Source organism: Balaenoptera borealis, assembly GCF_965194805.1.
Source record: "Balaenoptera borealis genome assembly, chromosome: 19".
Classification (NCBI taxonomy): domain Eukaryota; kingdom Metazoa; phylum Chordata; class Mammalia; order Artiodactyla; family Balaenopteridae; genus Balaenoptera; species Balaenoptera borealis.
In genome coordinates, this window is record NC_138878.1 from 12,220,880 (window position 1) to 12,235,591 (window position 14,712).

The following is a 14,712-nucleotide window of genomic DNA, read 5'->3' on the forward strand; positions in this document are numbered from 1 at the left end:
TTTCAAATTGATTATGATAGGGCTTCCCTGGTGGTGCAGTGGTTAGGAATCCACCTGCCAATGCAGGGGACACGGGTTCGAACCCTGGTCCAGGAAGATCCCACATGCCGCGAAGCAACTAAGCCCGTGCGCCACAACTACTGAGCCTGCGCTCTAGAGCCCGCAAGCCACAACTACTGAGCCTGTGTGCCACAACTACTGAGCCCGTGTGCCTAGGGCCCATGCTCCGCAACAAGAGAAGCCACCGCAATGAGAAGCCCACGTGCCACAATGAAGAGTAGCCCCTGCTCGCCGCAACTAGAGAAAGCCCACGCGCAGCAGCGAAGACCTAATGCAGCCAAAAATAAATAAATAAAATTAATTAATTTTAAAAAATTGATTATGATAGCAACCAATTAATACTTTCACTTGGGCAAAATGTCTCACAAGGATGGTTCAACATACACAAATCAATCAATGTGATATACCACATCAACAAAAGAAAGGACAAAAGCCACATGATCATCTCAACGGATGCAGAAAAAGTATTTGATAAAATTCAATATCCATTCATGATAAAAACTCTCATTACTTTTATTAAACATAGTATTGGAAGTCCTAGCCATAGCAATCAGACAAGTAAAAGAAATAAAAGGTATCCAAATTGGAAGAGAAGAGGTAAAACTCTCATGAAATGCAGATGACATGATGCTATACATAGAAAACCCTAAAGACTCCAAACAAAAACTACTAGAACTGATAAACGAGCTCAGCAAGGTAGAAGGATACAAGATTAAAATACAGAAACCTGTCGCATTTCTTTACATTAATAATGAAATATCAGAAAAGGAAAGTAAAAAAAGAAAATCCCTTTTAAAATTGCATCAAGGGAATTCCCTGGCAATCCAGTGGTTAGGACTCTGCGCTTTCACTGCTGAGGGCCCAGGTTCGATCCTTGGTAGGGGAACTAGGATCCCACAAGCCACGCAGCACAGCTAAAGATAAAATAAAATTAAATTAAAAATAAATAAAATTGCATCAGAACAATAGAAATACTTAGGAATAAACCTGAACGAGGAAGTGAAAGACTTATGTGCTGAGAACTATAAAAATATTGATAGCTCGTGCAGCTCAATAACAAAAAAACAAACAACCCAATCCAAAAATGGGCAGAAGACCTAAATAGACATTTCTCCAAAGAAGATATACAGATTGCCAACAAACACATGAAAGAATGCTCAACATCATTAATCATTAGAGAAATGCAAATCAAAACTACAATGAGATATCATCTCACACCGGTCAGAATGGCCATCATCAAAAAATCTAGAAACAATAAATGCTGGAGAGGGTGTGGAGAAAAGGGAACCCTCTTGCACTGTTGGTGGGAATGTAAATTGATACAGCCACTATGGAGAACAGTATGGAGGTTCCTTAAAAAACTAAAAATAGAACTACCAAAAGACCCAGCAATCCCACTACTGGGCATATACCCTGAGAAAACCATAATTCAAAAAGAGTCATGTACCAAAATGTTCATTGCAGCTCTATTTACAATAGCCAGGACATGGAAGCAACCTAAGTGTCCATCATCGGATGAATGGATAAAGAAGATGTGGCACATATATACAATGGAATATTACTCAGCCATAAAAAGAAACGAAATGGAGTTATTTGTAGTGAGGTGGATGGAGTTAGAGTCTGTCATACAGAGTGAAGTAAGTCAGAAAGAGGAAAACAAATACAGTATGCTAACACATATACGTGGAATCTAAGGAAAAAAAAAAAAAGTCATGAAGAACCTAGTGGTAAGACAGGAATAAAGACACAGACCTACTAGAGAATGGACTTGAGGATATGGGGAGGGGGAGGGGGAAGGGTAAGCTGGACAAAGTGAGAGAGTGGCATGGACATATATACACTACCAAACGTAAAATAGATAGCTAGTGGGACGCAACCGCATAGCACAGGGAGATCAGCTCTGTGCTTTGTGACCACCTAGAGGGGTGGGATAGGGAGGGTGGGAGGGAGGGAGATGCAAGAGGGAAGAGATATGGGAACATATGTTTATGTATAACTGATTCACTTTGTTATAAAGCAGAAACTAACACACCATTGTAAAGCAATTATACTCCAATAAAGATGTTTAAAAAAATAAAAATTAAAAAAATAAAAATTAAATTTAAAAAAATTGATAAAGGAAACTGAAGATGATTTAAAGAAATGGAAAGATAGCCCATGCTCTTGGATGGGAAGAATTAATATTATTAAAATGGCCATACTACCCAAAGCAATCTACAGATTTAATGCAATCCTTATTAAATTACCCATGACATTTTTCACAGAACTAGAACAAACAATCCTAAAATTTACATGGAAACATAAAAGACCCAGAATTGCCAAAGCAATTCTGAGGAAAAAGAACTAAGAAGGAGGCATAACCCTCCCAGACTTCAGACAATACTACAAAGCTATGGCAATTAAAACAGCATAGTAGGGCTTCCCTGGTGGCACAGTGGTTGAGAATCTGCCTGCCAATGCAGGGGACACGGGTTTGAGCCCTGGTCTGGGAAGATCCCACATGCCACAGAGCAATTGGGCCCGTGAGCCACAATTACTGAGCCTGTGCGTCTGGAGCCTGTGCTCCGCAACAAGAGAGGCCGCGACAGTGAGAGGCCAGCGCACCACGATGAAGAGTGGCCCCCGCTTGCCACAACTAGAGAGAGCCCTCGCACAGAAATGAAGACCCAACACAGCCATAAATTAATAAATTAAAAAAAAAAAAAAAAGTGTCTTCTCTAAAAAAAAAAAAAAAAAAAACAGCATAGTATTGGCACAAAAACAGACATATGGATCAATGGAACAGAATAGAGAGCCCAGAAATAAATCCACACACCTACAGTCAATTAATCTTTGACAAAGGAGGCAAGAATATACAATGGAGAACAGACAGTCTCTTCAGCAAGTGGTGCTAGGAAAGCTGGACAGCCACATGTAAATCAATGAAGTTAGAACACTCCCTCACACTATACACAAAAATAAACTCAAAATGGCTTAAAGACTTAAACATAAGACATGACACTGTAAAGCTCCTAGAAGACCACATAGGCAAGATATTCTCTGACATAATTGTAGCAATGTTTTTTTAGGTCAGTATCCCAAGGCAATAGAAATAAAAGCAAAACTAAACAAAGGGGACCTAATCAAACATAAACTTTTGCACAGCAAAGGAAACCATAAACAAAATGAAAAGACAACCTACAGACTGGGAGAAAACATTTGGAAACAATGCAACCCACAGAGCTTAATTTCCAAAATATACAAACAGCTCATACAACTCAATAACAAAAAAAAAACAAAAAATAAATGGGCAGAAGACCTAATAGACATTTCTTCAAAGAAGACATCCAGATGGCCAATAGGCACAAGAAAAGATGCTCAACATTGCTAATTATTAGAGAAATGCAAATCAAAACTACAGTGAGGTATCATCTCACACCAGTCAGAATGGCCATTATCAAAAAGTCTACAAATGATAAATGTTGAAAAGGGTGTGGAGAAAAGGGAACCTTCCTACACTGTTGGTGGAAATGTAAATTGGTGCAGCCACTATGGAAAACAGTATGGTGGTTCCTCAGCCAAAAAACAGAGTTGCCATATGATCCTACAATCCCATTCCTGGGCATATATCAAGACAAAACTCGAATTCTAAAAGAAACATGCACCCCAACATTCATAGCAGCACTATTTACAATAGCCAAGACATGGAAGTAACCTAAATGTCTGTTGACAGATGAATGGATAAAGATGTGGTGTATGTATATACAATGGAATACTACTCAGCCATAAAAAAGAATGAAATAATGCCATTTGCAGCAACATGGATGGACCTAGAGATTATCATACTAAGTGAAGTAAGTCAAAAAGAGAAAGACAAATACCACAGGATATCACTTACATGTGGAATCTAAAATATGACACAAATGAACTTATTTATGAAACAGAAACAGACTCACAAACATAGAAAACAGACTTGTGTTGCCAAGGGGGAGGTGGGGTGGGGGAGGGAAGGATTGGGAGTTTGGTATTAGCAGATACAAACTATTATATGTAGAATGGATAAACAACAAGGTCCTACTGTATAACATAGGGAACTATATTCAGTATCCTGTAATAAACCATAATGGAAAAGAAAAACAAAAAACTGGGACTTCCCTGGTGGCGCAGTGGTTAAGAATCTGCCTGACAATGCAGGGGACACGGGTTTGAGCCCTGGTCCGGGAAGATCCCACATGCCGCGGAGCAACTAAGCCCGTGCACCACAACTACTGAGCCTGAGCTCTAGAGTCTGTGAGCCACAACTACTGAGCCCACGTGCCACAACTACTGAAGCCTGCGTGCCTAGAGCCCATGCTCTGTGACGAGAAGCCACTGCAATGAGAAGCCCATGCACCGCAACGAAGAGTAGCCCCCGCTCACCGAAACTAGAGAAAGCCTGCATGCAGCAATGAAGACCCAACGCAGCCAAAAATTAAAAAATAACATAAAATAAACTTATAAAAAAAAAAAAAGCTATGTATTCGAAAAAGTTTTACTGCCAAGGAATATCGCCTTGGACAAAAATTGGCAGTGACTGAACTTTAAACCAACTTGGGCCCCCAATCTTCTCTGGGATCAAAGCAGGATGAGAAAGCTGCTTACCCTTCGCAGGTGTGGCCTATTCAGATGTGACCAAGGAGGAAAAGGAAGGGGGTATAATGAAGAGCCCAGAGGGCAGAATAAGGAGCTACAGAAAACAACGTGCTAGGGGCCTGCTCCCCAAAGCCAGAATGAATATCTAATCATAGAATATTTTCCACCTGGAGAATAGAGGGCTCTTGTAACATTTGCATCCCAAGATTTCAGAATTACTCTGAAACAAAGAGTGCTGTGTGCGTCCCATCTTCTCCTTTTCCCAATGGGAATGTTGACTGTGGTGATCCTGTCCTGTTTGCTGGATGGCAGAGGAGGAAAGGCAGAATAGGGCAGAAGACATGCCTTGTTAATTAACAGGTCTTTCGCTTAAGTAGAATGGAGGCATAAGTTGTGGTATATTGGGCTTCCCTGGTGGCACAGTGGTTGAGAATCTGCCTGGCAATCCAGGGGACACGGATTCGAGCCCTGGTCTGGGAAGATCCCACATGCCGCGGAGGGACTAGGCCCGTGAGCCACAATTGCTGAGCCTGCGCATCTGGAGCCTGTGCTCCGCAACAAGAGAGGCCACGATAGTGAGAGGCCCGCGCACCGCGATGAAGAGTGGCCCCCGCTTGCCGCAACTAGAGAAAGCCCTCGCACAGAAACGAAGACCCAACACAGCCAAAAATAAATAAATAAATAAATAATTTTTTTAAAAAAGTTGTGGTATATTCACAGCAATGGAAAAGAACTACTGCCAAACCTAACAACATGGGTAAGTCTCATGGACATAATATTATGTCTAACAAAACCCCAAAGAACACATGCTAATATAAGTTTATTTACCTGAAATTTCAAAAATAGGCAAAAAGGGCTTCCCTGGTGGTACAGTGGTTAAGAATCCGCCTACCAATGCAGGGTTCACGGGTTCGAGCCCTGGTCTGGGAAGATTCCACATGCCGTGGGGCAGCTAAGCCTGTGCGCCACAACTACTGAGCCTGCGCTCTAGAGCCCAGAAGCCACAACTACTGAGCCCGCATGCCACAATTACTGAAGCCCGCGTGCCTAGAGCCCATGCTCCGCAACAAGAGAAGCCACCACAGTGAGAAGCCTGTGCACAGCAACGAAGACCAACACAGCCAAAAATAAAATAAATAAAGTAAATAATTAAAAAAAAATTTTTTTAATAGGCAAAAAGAGAGACAGAGAGAACCAGTAGGATGTGTATATATGTAGAGGGAGAGATTTATGTCGAAGTGACTCATGGGATTGTGGGGCTGGCACGTCTGAAATGCACAGGGCAGGCGGGCAGGCTGGAGACCCAGGGAACAGCTGATGTTGGGGGTCTCGAGTTCGTAGGCAGTGTGGAGGCCCAATTCCTTCTTCCTCCACAGGATCTCTGTCTTTTCTCTTAAGACCTTCAACTGAACGGATGAGGCCCACCCACATTATGGAGGGTAATCTGCTTTCCTGAAAGCCTACTGATTTTACTGTTATTCACATCCAGAAAATACCTTTACAACAATATCTGGACTGGTGCTTGACCAAACATCTGGTCTCCATATCCTAGCCAGGTTGATACATAAAATTAATCATCACAGCCTCCGATTACTTGCTTGTAAAACGGGCAATGATATCTTTTTGTTTTTGTTTTTGCAGACTCAAATAATGCGTATAAAATACCTGGCCCAAAATTTGTGAAAGTTTTTGCACAACAGCTACTTTTATTATTATTCTTGCAAAGTGAGCTGCACGGCCTGGCACCTGAGGCTCCAGACTGTGGGAGGTGGGGGTGATGAGCCAAACTGAATGGCCACGGAGGCTGGTGACGCGCAGCTGAAGAGCAGAGACCTGCGCCCAGGCCTGTGAGCCTGACGCTTGTGGCGGGAGCTGGGCGGGAGTCCCCAGGTGCCCCTGGGGCTGATGCTTTGCGCTCATCATGACTTGCTTACGAGTTACTTGGGCTTGGTGGAGACTCACTCACTCAGGAGGCAGCCTGGGAATCCAGTGGGCTTGTCTGAGCTGAGTGAGCTCTTTCCAGGCCCAGGGATGCATGTGTGTGGATGACCTGTGAGCAGTTTTACCCCGGCCTCCGGTGATCTTGGCTGACTTGGCCTCCATGCTTTCCAGCTTCTTCAGAGCCCTGAGTAGCGCTGGATGTTTGTGCTTCATTCCCAATCGGACCAGCTGGCCCCCCTCTGCTGGCTAGACCTCCTCCCCTGGGTGACCAGTTTGGACACCCAGCCTCTGTTCCTACAGGCTCTAGGTTGGAACATCACAGCAGCCTCCCAGGAAACTTGTGTCCTGTGTCTCAGCCCATTGTCACAAGCTCCTGCCAGCCTTGTTCCTTGAGGAGCAAAGGCAGCCAGGACCCTTGGCCACAGAGGAGAGCGTGGATTCAGGGGAGCCTGGCCAGAGTCTCACCCAAGCAGAGGGCCCCCACTTGTGACTCGTTCCCCTTATCCCGGCAGCTTTGTAAACCGAAGCTCAGCAGAATCACGGGAGAAAGATACACCAGTGGCAACAAGCACGGAGGACTTGGGCCTGAAAAAGCAGGATCCCACTCTCCTCTCCACTCGCGCTCAGTGCCAGAGCTCTGGGCCTACAACACGCTTGCTTGTTCTGGGCTCCACCTTTCCTCCTCCAAACGCTTTCTAAACATCTGGTCCACATACCCTTCTCATTAAAGGTTAGGCACAGACTCTCTCCATATGACCTGGTGACACACCCCATCCCACATGTAAAATTCTCTTTGCCTAGCCAGGCCATGCTTTCCTCCTCCAGGCAGCCCTCCAGGATCTCCACCTGCAGATGCCCAGCCAGTCAGGAGCTAAGAAGAACAGAGAACAAGAGAGGCAGATGGGGATGCCACCTCCAGGCTCCTGCAACCTCTAAGCCCCACTGCACCACCTGAGGCAGGGGCAGGTTCTGGAGACTCGAGAGGGCTCGGGGCCAGTCCACCACACTCAGCAGCCAGGAACCCTCCACGGAGGAGCAGCCCTGACCTCAGGGAACCAGCCTTGGGTAACTTTGGTCTCCAGCTCAACCATGCAACCCAACCAGGCGAAGGTCTTGGGCTGCTGACTCACGTAGGACCTGCTTATTACTTTCCTCATGACTTAAGTATCAGCTTTTTATGACTGATTTTTAAGTTTAATTTTGACTTTCATCAAAGTAATACCAACACAAATTTCAAGTCAAGTAATACTACAAGTGATTCTCAATCCCCAGGGGTAATCGTCTGACTCTTACAGGTCTTTCTTCTGGTGATTAACTCTTTTTTTCTTAATTCATGCTTATCCTGCTATTTTATTGGTTTTCCAGTTTTCAGATATTCTCTGCTGACTTGGAAGATGATTTAGCTCCCACACTGTATACACACACTCGTTCCTTCCACTTGCCACCAATTTTGTAAGCTTTGTTTTTATTTTCCTTTTGGATTAAATCCATATTATTTACATTTTTTGTCTTTATAAAAATTATTCTCAGCTGAGCCATACAAATTCATTTCCTTTTTGGCATTTTATTTTTAAAGATTTCAAATGTACTGTCAAGTTAAAAACATTTTACAATGAATATCAAAATACTTAAGGCTAGATTCTACCATTTTTCTAAACATCCTTTATCAGATCTTTATTCATCTACTCATCCCGATATCAATTCACTAATTTAACCTGGTTTTGGTACATTTCAAAGTAAATTGTGGACATTAGTCCACTTCACCCTACATACTTTTCTTGTAATATCTTTGTCTGGTTTTCATATCAGTGTAATGCTGGACTCATAAAATGATTTGGTAAGTGTTTCCTACTGTTTGTTTGCTTTTTAAACAGCTTTATTGGGATATAATTTATCTGCTGTGAAATTCACCCACTGTATATGTACATTTGAATGACTTTTTGTCAATTTATACATCTGTATAGCCTTCACCACAATCCAGGTTTAGAAAATTTTTATCATCCCCAAAAGTTCTCTCATAAATATTTATAGTCAGTCTCTACTCCCATCTTCATCCCCAGACAACCACTGATCTTTCTCCTCTAGAGATGTCCCTTTCTAGAAATTTCCTATAAATGGACTCATACAATATATCATCTTTTTTTTTTTTTTTTAATTTTTATTTATTTATTTATTTATTTTTGGCTGTGTTGGGTCTTCGTTTCTGTGCGAGGGCTTTCTCTAGTTGCGGCAAGAGGGGGCCACTCTTCATCGCGGTGCACGGGCCTTTCACTATCACGGCCTCTCTTGTTGCGGGGCACAGGCTCCAGACGTGCAGGCTCAGTAGTCGTGGCTCACGGGCCTAGTTGCTCCACGGCATGTGGGATCTTCCCAGACCAGGGCTCGAACCCATGTCCCCTGCATTAGCAGGCAGATTCTCAACCACTGTGCCACCAGGGAAGCCCCAATATATCATCTTTTGTGTCTGACTTCATTCACTTAGCTAAAGGCATTTGAAGTTCCTCCATGTTGTGGCATGTGTCGAAATTTGTTCCTTTATATGATAATTATATCTCAATAAAGCTGGGGGGAAAGTTTGTTCCCTTTTATTGATGAATGATATTCTATTATATAGATATACCACAGTTTATCAGCTCACCTTTTTGATGGAAATCTGGGTTTTTCCAGCTTTGAGCTATTACGAATGATGCTATGATCATTTGTGTATAAGTCTTTGTGTGGACATGTGTGTCTATTTCTCTTGGGCAGATAACTAGAAGTGGAATTTCTGGGTTTTGTGATAAGTATATATTTAACTTTTTAAGAAACTGCCAAACTGTTTTCCAAAGTGGCTGTAAAATTTACACTGCCACTAGCATTATATGCAGGTTCCAATTTGACCACATGTCATTAAAACTTGGTATCATCAGTCTTTTGGACTATAGTCAATCTACTGGATATGTGGTGGTACCTCACTGTGGTTTTTTTTTTAATTTTTTTTTCTTTAATTTTTATTTATTTATTTATTTATTTATTTATTTATGGCTGTGTTGGGTCTTCATTTCTGTGCGAGGGCTTTCTCTAGTTGTGGCAAGTGGGGGCCACTCTTCATCGCGGTGTGCGAGCCTCTCATTATCGCGGCCTCTCTTGTTGTGGAGCACAGGCTCCAGACGTGCCGGTTCAGTAATTGTGGCTCACGGGCCTAGTTGCTCCACGGCATGTGGGATCTTCCCAGACCAGGGCTCGAACCCGTGTCCCCTGCATTGGCAGGCAGATTCTCAACCATTGCGCCACCAGAGAAGCCCCCTCACTGTGGTTTTAATTTTCCTTTCCTTAGTGACTAATGATGTTTAGCATCTTTTCATGTGCTTAGTCTCCATTCATATATCTTTTTTGTGAAATGTCTATTAAAATCTTTGCCCAATTTTTAATTGGTTGTTTGTCTTCTCACTGTTTAACTGTGAGAGTTCTTTGTGTACTGCATATAAATCCTTTATCAGACATATGATTTGTACATATTCTATGTGGCTTGTCTTTTCATTTTCATAATGGTGACTTCTCAAAGCCAAACGTTTTAAACTTTTATGAAATCCATTCCATAAATTTTTCATTTTATGAATTGTGCTTTGGGTATCATAACTAAGAATTCTTTGCCTAACCCAAAGTCACAAAGATTTTCTCCAATTTTTTCTCTAGATGTTTTATAGTTCTAGCTCTTATACTCAGGTCTATGATCCATTTGAAATTCATTTTGTGTATGATGTGAAGTAGCTGTGTAACCTCATGACTTAGCATATCCAATTGTCCCAGCACCACTTGTTAAAAAGATCATCCTTTCCCCCACTGAACTGTCTTGGCATCTTTGTCAAAAATCAATTGACCATAGGAGAAAATATATATTTGCAAATGAAGCGACCAACAAGGAATTAATCTCCAAATACATACAAATGCATATATACAAAATATGCAAACATGCAGCTCTATGTCAAAAAAACAAACAACCCAATCAAAAAATGGGCAGAAGATCTAAATAGACATTTCTCCAAAGAAGACATACAGATGGCCAAAAAGCACATGAAGAGATGCCCAGCATCGCTAATTATCAGAGAACTGCAAATCAAAACTACAATGAGGTATCACCTCACACCGGTCAGAATGGCCATCATCAAAAAAATCTACAAACAATAAATGCTGGAGAAGGTGTGGAGAAAAGGGAACCCTCCTACGCTGTTGGTGGGAATGTAAATTGATACAGCCACTATGGAGAACAGTGTTGAGGTTTCTTAAAAAACTAAAAATAGAACTACCATATGATCCAGCAATCCTACTCCTGGGCACATATCCAGAGAAAACCATAATTCAAAAAGAGTCATGTACCACAATGTTCACTGCAGCACTATTTACAGTAGCCAGGACATGGAAGCAACCTAAGTGTCCATCGACAGATGAATGGATAAAGAAGATGTATATATATTCCATTGGCATCCATTGGCATATATTTCATGGTATATATATTCCATTGTGTGTGTGTATATATATATATAAAAGAACAAAAGATAACAAAATAATGCCATTTGCAGCAACATGGATGGACCTAGAGATACCATACTAAGTGAAGTGATATCACTCATATTTGGGATCTAATTTTTAAAAAATGATACAAATGAACTTATTTACAAAACAGAAACAGACTTACAAATATCGAAACAAACTTATGGTTACCAAAGATGAAATGTTGGGGGGTGCATAAATCAGGAGCTTGGGGTTAACATACACACACTACTATATATAAGACAGATAACCAACAAGGACCTACGGTATAGCACAGGGAACTCTATTCAATATTCTGTGATAACCTATATGAGAAAAGAATATGAAAAAGAATGAATATATGTATATGTGTAACCAAATCACTTTGCTGTACACCTGAAACTAACACAACATTATAAATCAACTATACTCCAACAAAAATTTTAAAAAACCAATTAACCATAAATTTAACTATTTCTGGAGTGTCTATTCTCTTCCCTTGATCTATATATCTATCTTTTCTCCATACCACATAGTTGTGTTTATTATAGTTTCATAGCAAGTTTTGAAATCAGGTAGTATAAGTCCTCCCATCTTTTCCTTTTTCAGATTTGTTTTGGTTATTCCAATTCCTTTGCCTTTCCAGATACATTTTAGGATCCAGTTCTCACTTTCTTTAAAAAAAAAAAAAAGGCGGGCTTCCCTGGTGGTGCAGTGGTTAAGAATCCGCCTGCTAATGCAGGATGGGTTCGAGCCCTGGTCCGGGAAAATCCCACATGCCGCGGAGCAACTGAGCCGGCGAGCCACAACTACTGAAGCCCGCGCGCCTAGAGCCCGTGCTCCACAACAAGAGAAGCCACCGCAATGAGAAGGCCACGCACAGCAACAAAGAGTAGCCCCCGCTCACCACAATTAGAGAAAGCCTGTGTGCAGGAACGAAGACCCAACGCAGCCAAAAATAAATAAATAAATATTAAAAAAAAAAAAAAAAGGTTGTGGGATTTTGATAGGAATTGCATTGAATCAGTAGATGAATCTGGGAATAACTGGCATCTTAACAATATTGAATCTTCTAATCCATAAATATGAAATGTCTCTCCATCTATTTAGATCTTTTTCCATTTCTCTCATCAATGTTTTATAGTGTTATGCATTTAGGTCTTGTGCTTTTTTATGCCATTGTGAAAGGAAATATTTCTCAGTTTCATTTTTGGATTGTTTATTGCTAGTTTATACAAATACATTTGATTTTTATATATTTATTTTGTATCCTGAGACCTTTGTTCTAGTAGGTTTTTTTTTTTAAACATTGCTTAGGATTTTCTACATACAGGATCATATCATTTGGAAATAAAGACTGTTTTACTTCTTCCTTTCCAATCTAGATGACTTTAATTTGTTTTTCTTGCCTTATTGCACTAACTGCACATTCAGCATTACAGTGTTGAATGGAAGTGGTGAGAGTAGACATCCTTGCCTTGTTTCTGATCTTAGTGGGGAAAGCATTTAGTCTTTCACCACTAAGTACAATGTTAGCTGTAGGGTTTCCATAGGGGCTGTATGAGTTTGCTAGGTTGCCATAACAAGGTACCACAGACTGAGTGGCTTAAATGACAGAAATTTATTTACTCACATTCTGGAGGCTAGAAAGCCAAGATCAAGGTGTCAAGAGGGTTGGTTTATTTTGAGGGTCTCTCCTAGGCTTACAGATGGCCATCTTCTGTGTCTTTACATGGTCTTCCCTCTGTGTATCCTAACCTCCTCTTCTTATAAGAGCACGAGTCTATGTCCAGGACTTCCCTGCTGGAGCAGTGGTTAAGAATCTGCCTGCCAACGCAGGGGTCACGGGTTCAATCCTTGGTCCAGGAAGATCCCACATGCCGTGGAGCAACTAAGCCCGCATGTCACAACTACTGAAGCCCACGCACCTAGAGCCCATGCTCTGCAACAAGAGAAGCCCCCACTCGCCCCAACTAGAGAAAGCCCGTGCTCAGCAACGAAGACCCAATGCAGCCAAAAAAAAAAAAAAAAAGACTATGTCCAAATGTAGTTACATTCTGAGGTACTGGGATTAGTATTTCAACATACGAATTTGGGGGGATGCAGATTGTATCAGCCCATAACAGGGACCCTTTAACAGAATGAGGAATTTCCTTTCTATTCCTAGTTTGTTGAGTATCATCATATGGAATAGGTTTGGGATTTTATCAAATGCTCTTTCTGTGTCTTTGAGAGGATCATATGGGTTTTGTCCTTTGTTCTATTAATACAGTGCATTACATTGACTTTTACATGTTAAACCAACCTTCCATTCCCAGAATAAATCCTACCTGGTCATGGTGTTAATCATTTTTTATGGTGCTAGATTCGTTTTTATAATATTTCATTGAGGATTTTTTTTAATTTATTTTTTGCTTATTTGTTTAAATATTTATTTATTTTTGGCTGCATCGGGTCTTGGTTGCAGCACACTTGATCTTTTGTAGTGGCTCGCAGGCTTCTCTCTAGTTGTGGCATGCAGGCTCAGTAGTTGCGGCACGCAGGCTTAGTTGTCCTGAGGCACGTGGGATCTTAGTTCCCCGACCAGGGATCGAACCCGCGTCCCTTGCATTGGAAGGCGGATTCTTAACCACTGAACCACCAGGGAAGTCCCTCACTGAGGATTTTTGTGTCTGTATTCATGGGTGATACTGATCTATAGTTTTCTTTTCTTGAGATATATTTGTCTGGCTTTGGTAGCAGGATAAAACTGATCTTGTAAGATGAGTTGGAAAATTCTCCTCCTCTTCTGCTTTCTGAAAATGTTTATGTATGATTGGTATTACTTCTCCCTTAAATATTGACAGAATTCACCAGTGAAGCCATTTGCACTTAAGCTTTTCTTTGTGGGAAGACTTTTTCATTCAGTTTCTTTTGTTGTGATAGATCTACTTAGATTTTCTATTTCTTCTTCTTTTTTTTTTTAGATTTTCTATTTCTTCTTGAGTCACTTTTGGTAATTTGTCTTTCTAGGAATTTGTCCATATTTCTTATGTTGTCTATTTTGTTGACATAAAGTTTGCTCTTAATATTTCCTTACAACCCTTCTGATTTCTGTAGGATCAGTTGTGATGATGTCCCCTCTTTCCTTCAGGATTTGGGTAATTTTGTCTTTTCTTTCTTTTTTACGTGTTTATTAAATGAAAATTTTAAATTGTACAATCATGTTTATAGCAACTTTATTCATAATAAACAAAAACAACCCAAATAACCATCTGTAGGAGAATGAAAATACAATGAAACACTACCATCAATTAGAGCAACAACAATGACAAAAGCAAAAACAACCTACTAATACTAATACTAAACAACAACATGGATGAATCTCACAGACGTTTCATGGAGCAAAGGAGACCAGGCCTCAGAGCTAGTATATTCTATGAGTCTGTTTATATGAAATTCAGAACAAATAAAATTAACCTATGGTGATAGAAATCAGAATAGAAGTTGCTTATTGGGGAAATTTGTCTTGCAAGAAATTGGATGCCCATTCTCAAACCCCACTACAACCACTCAGCAGGTTCCTATAAAAAGTTTGGACCCAGGAGGAAA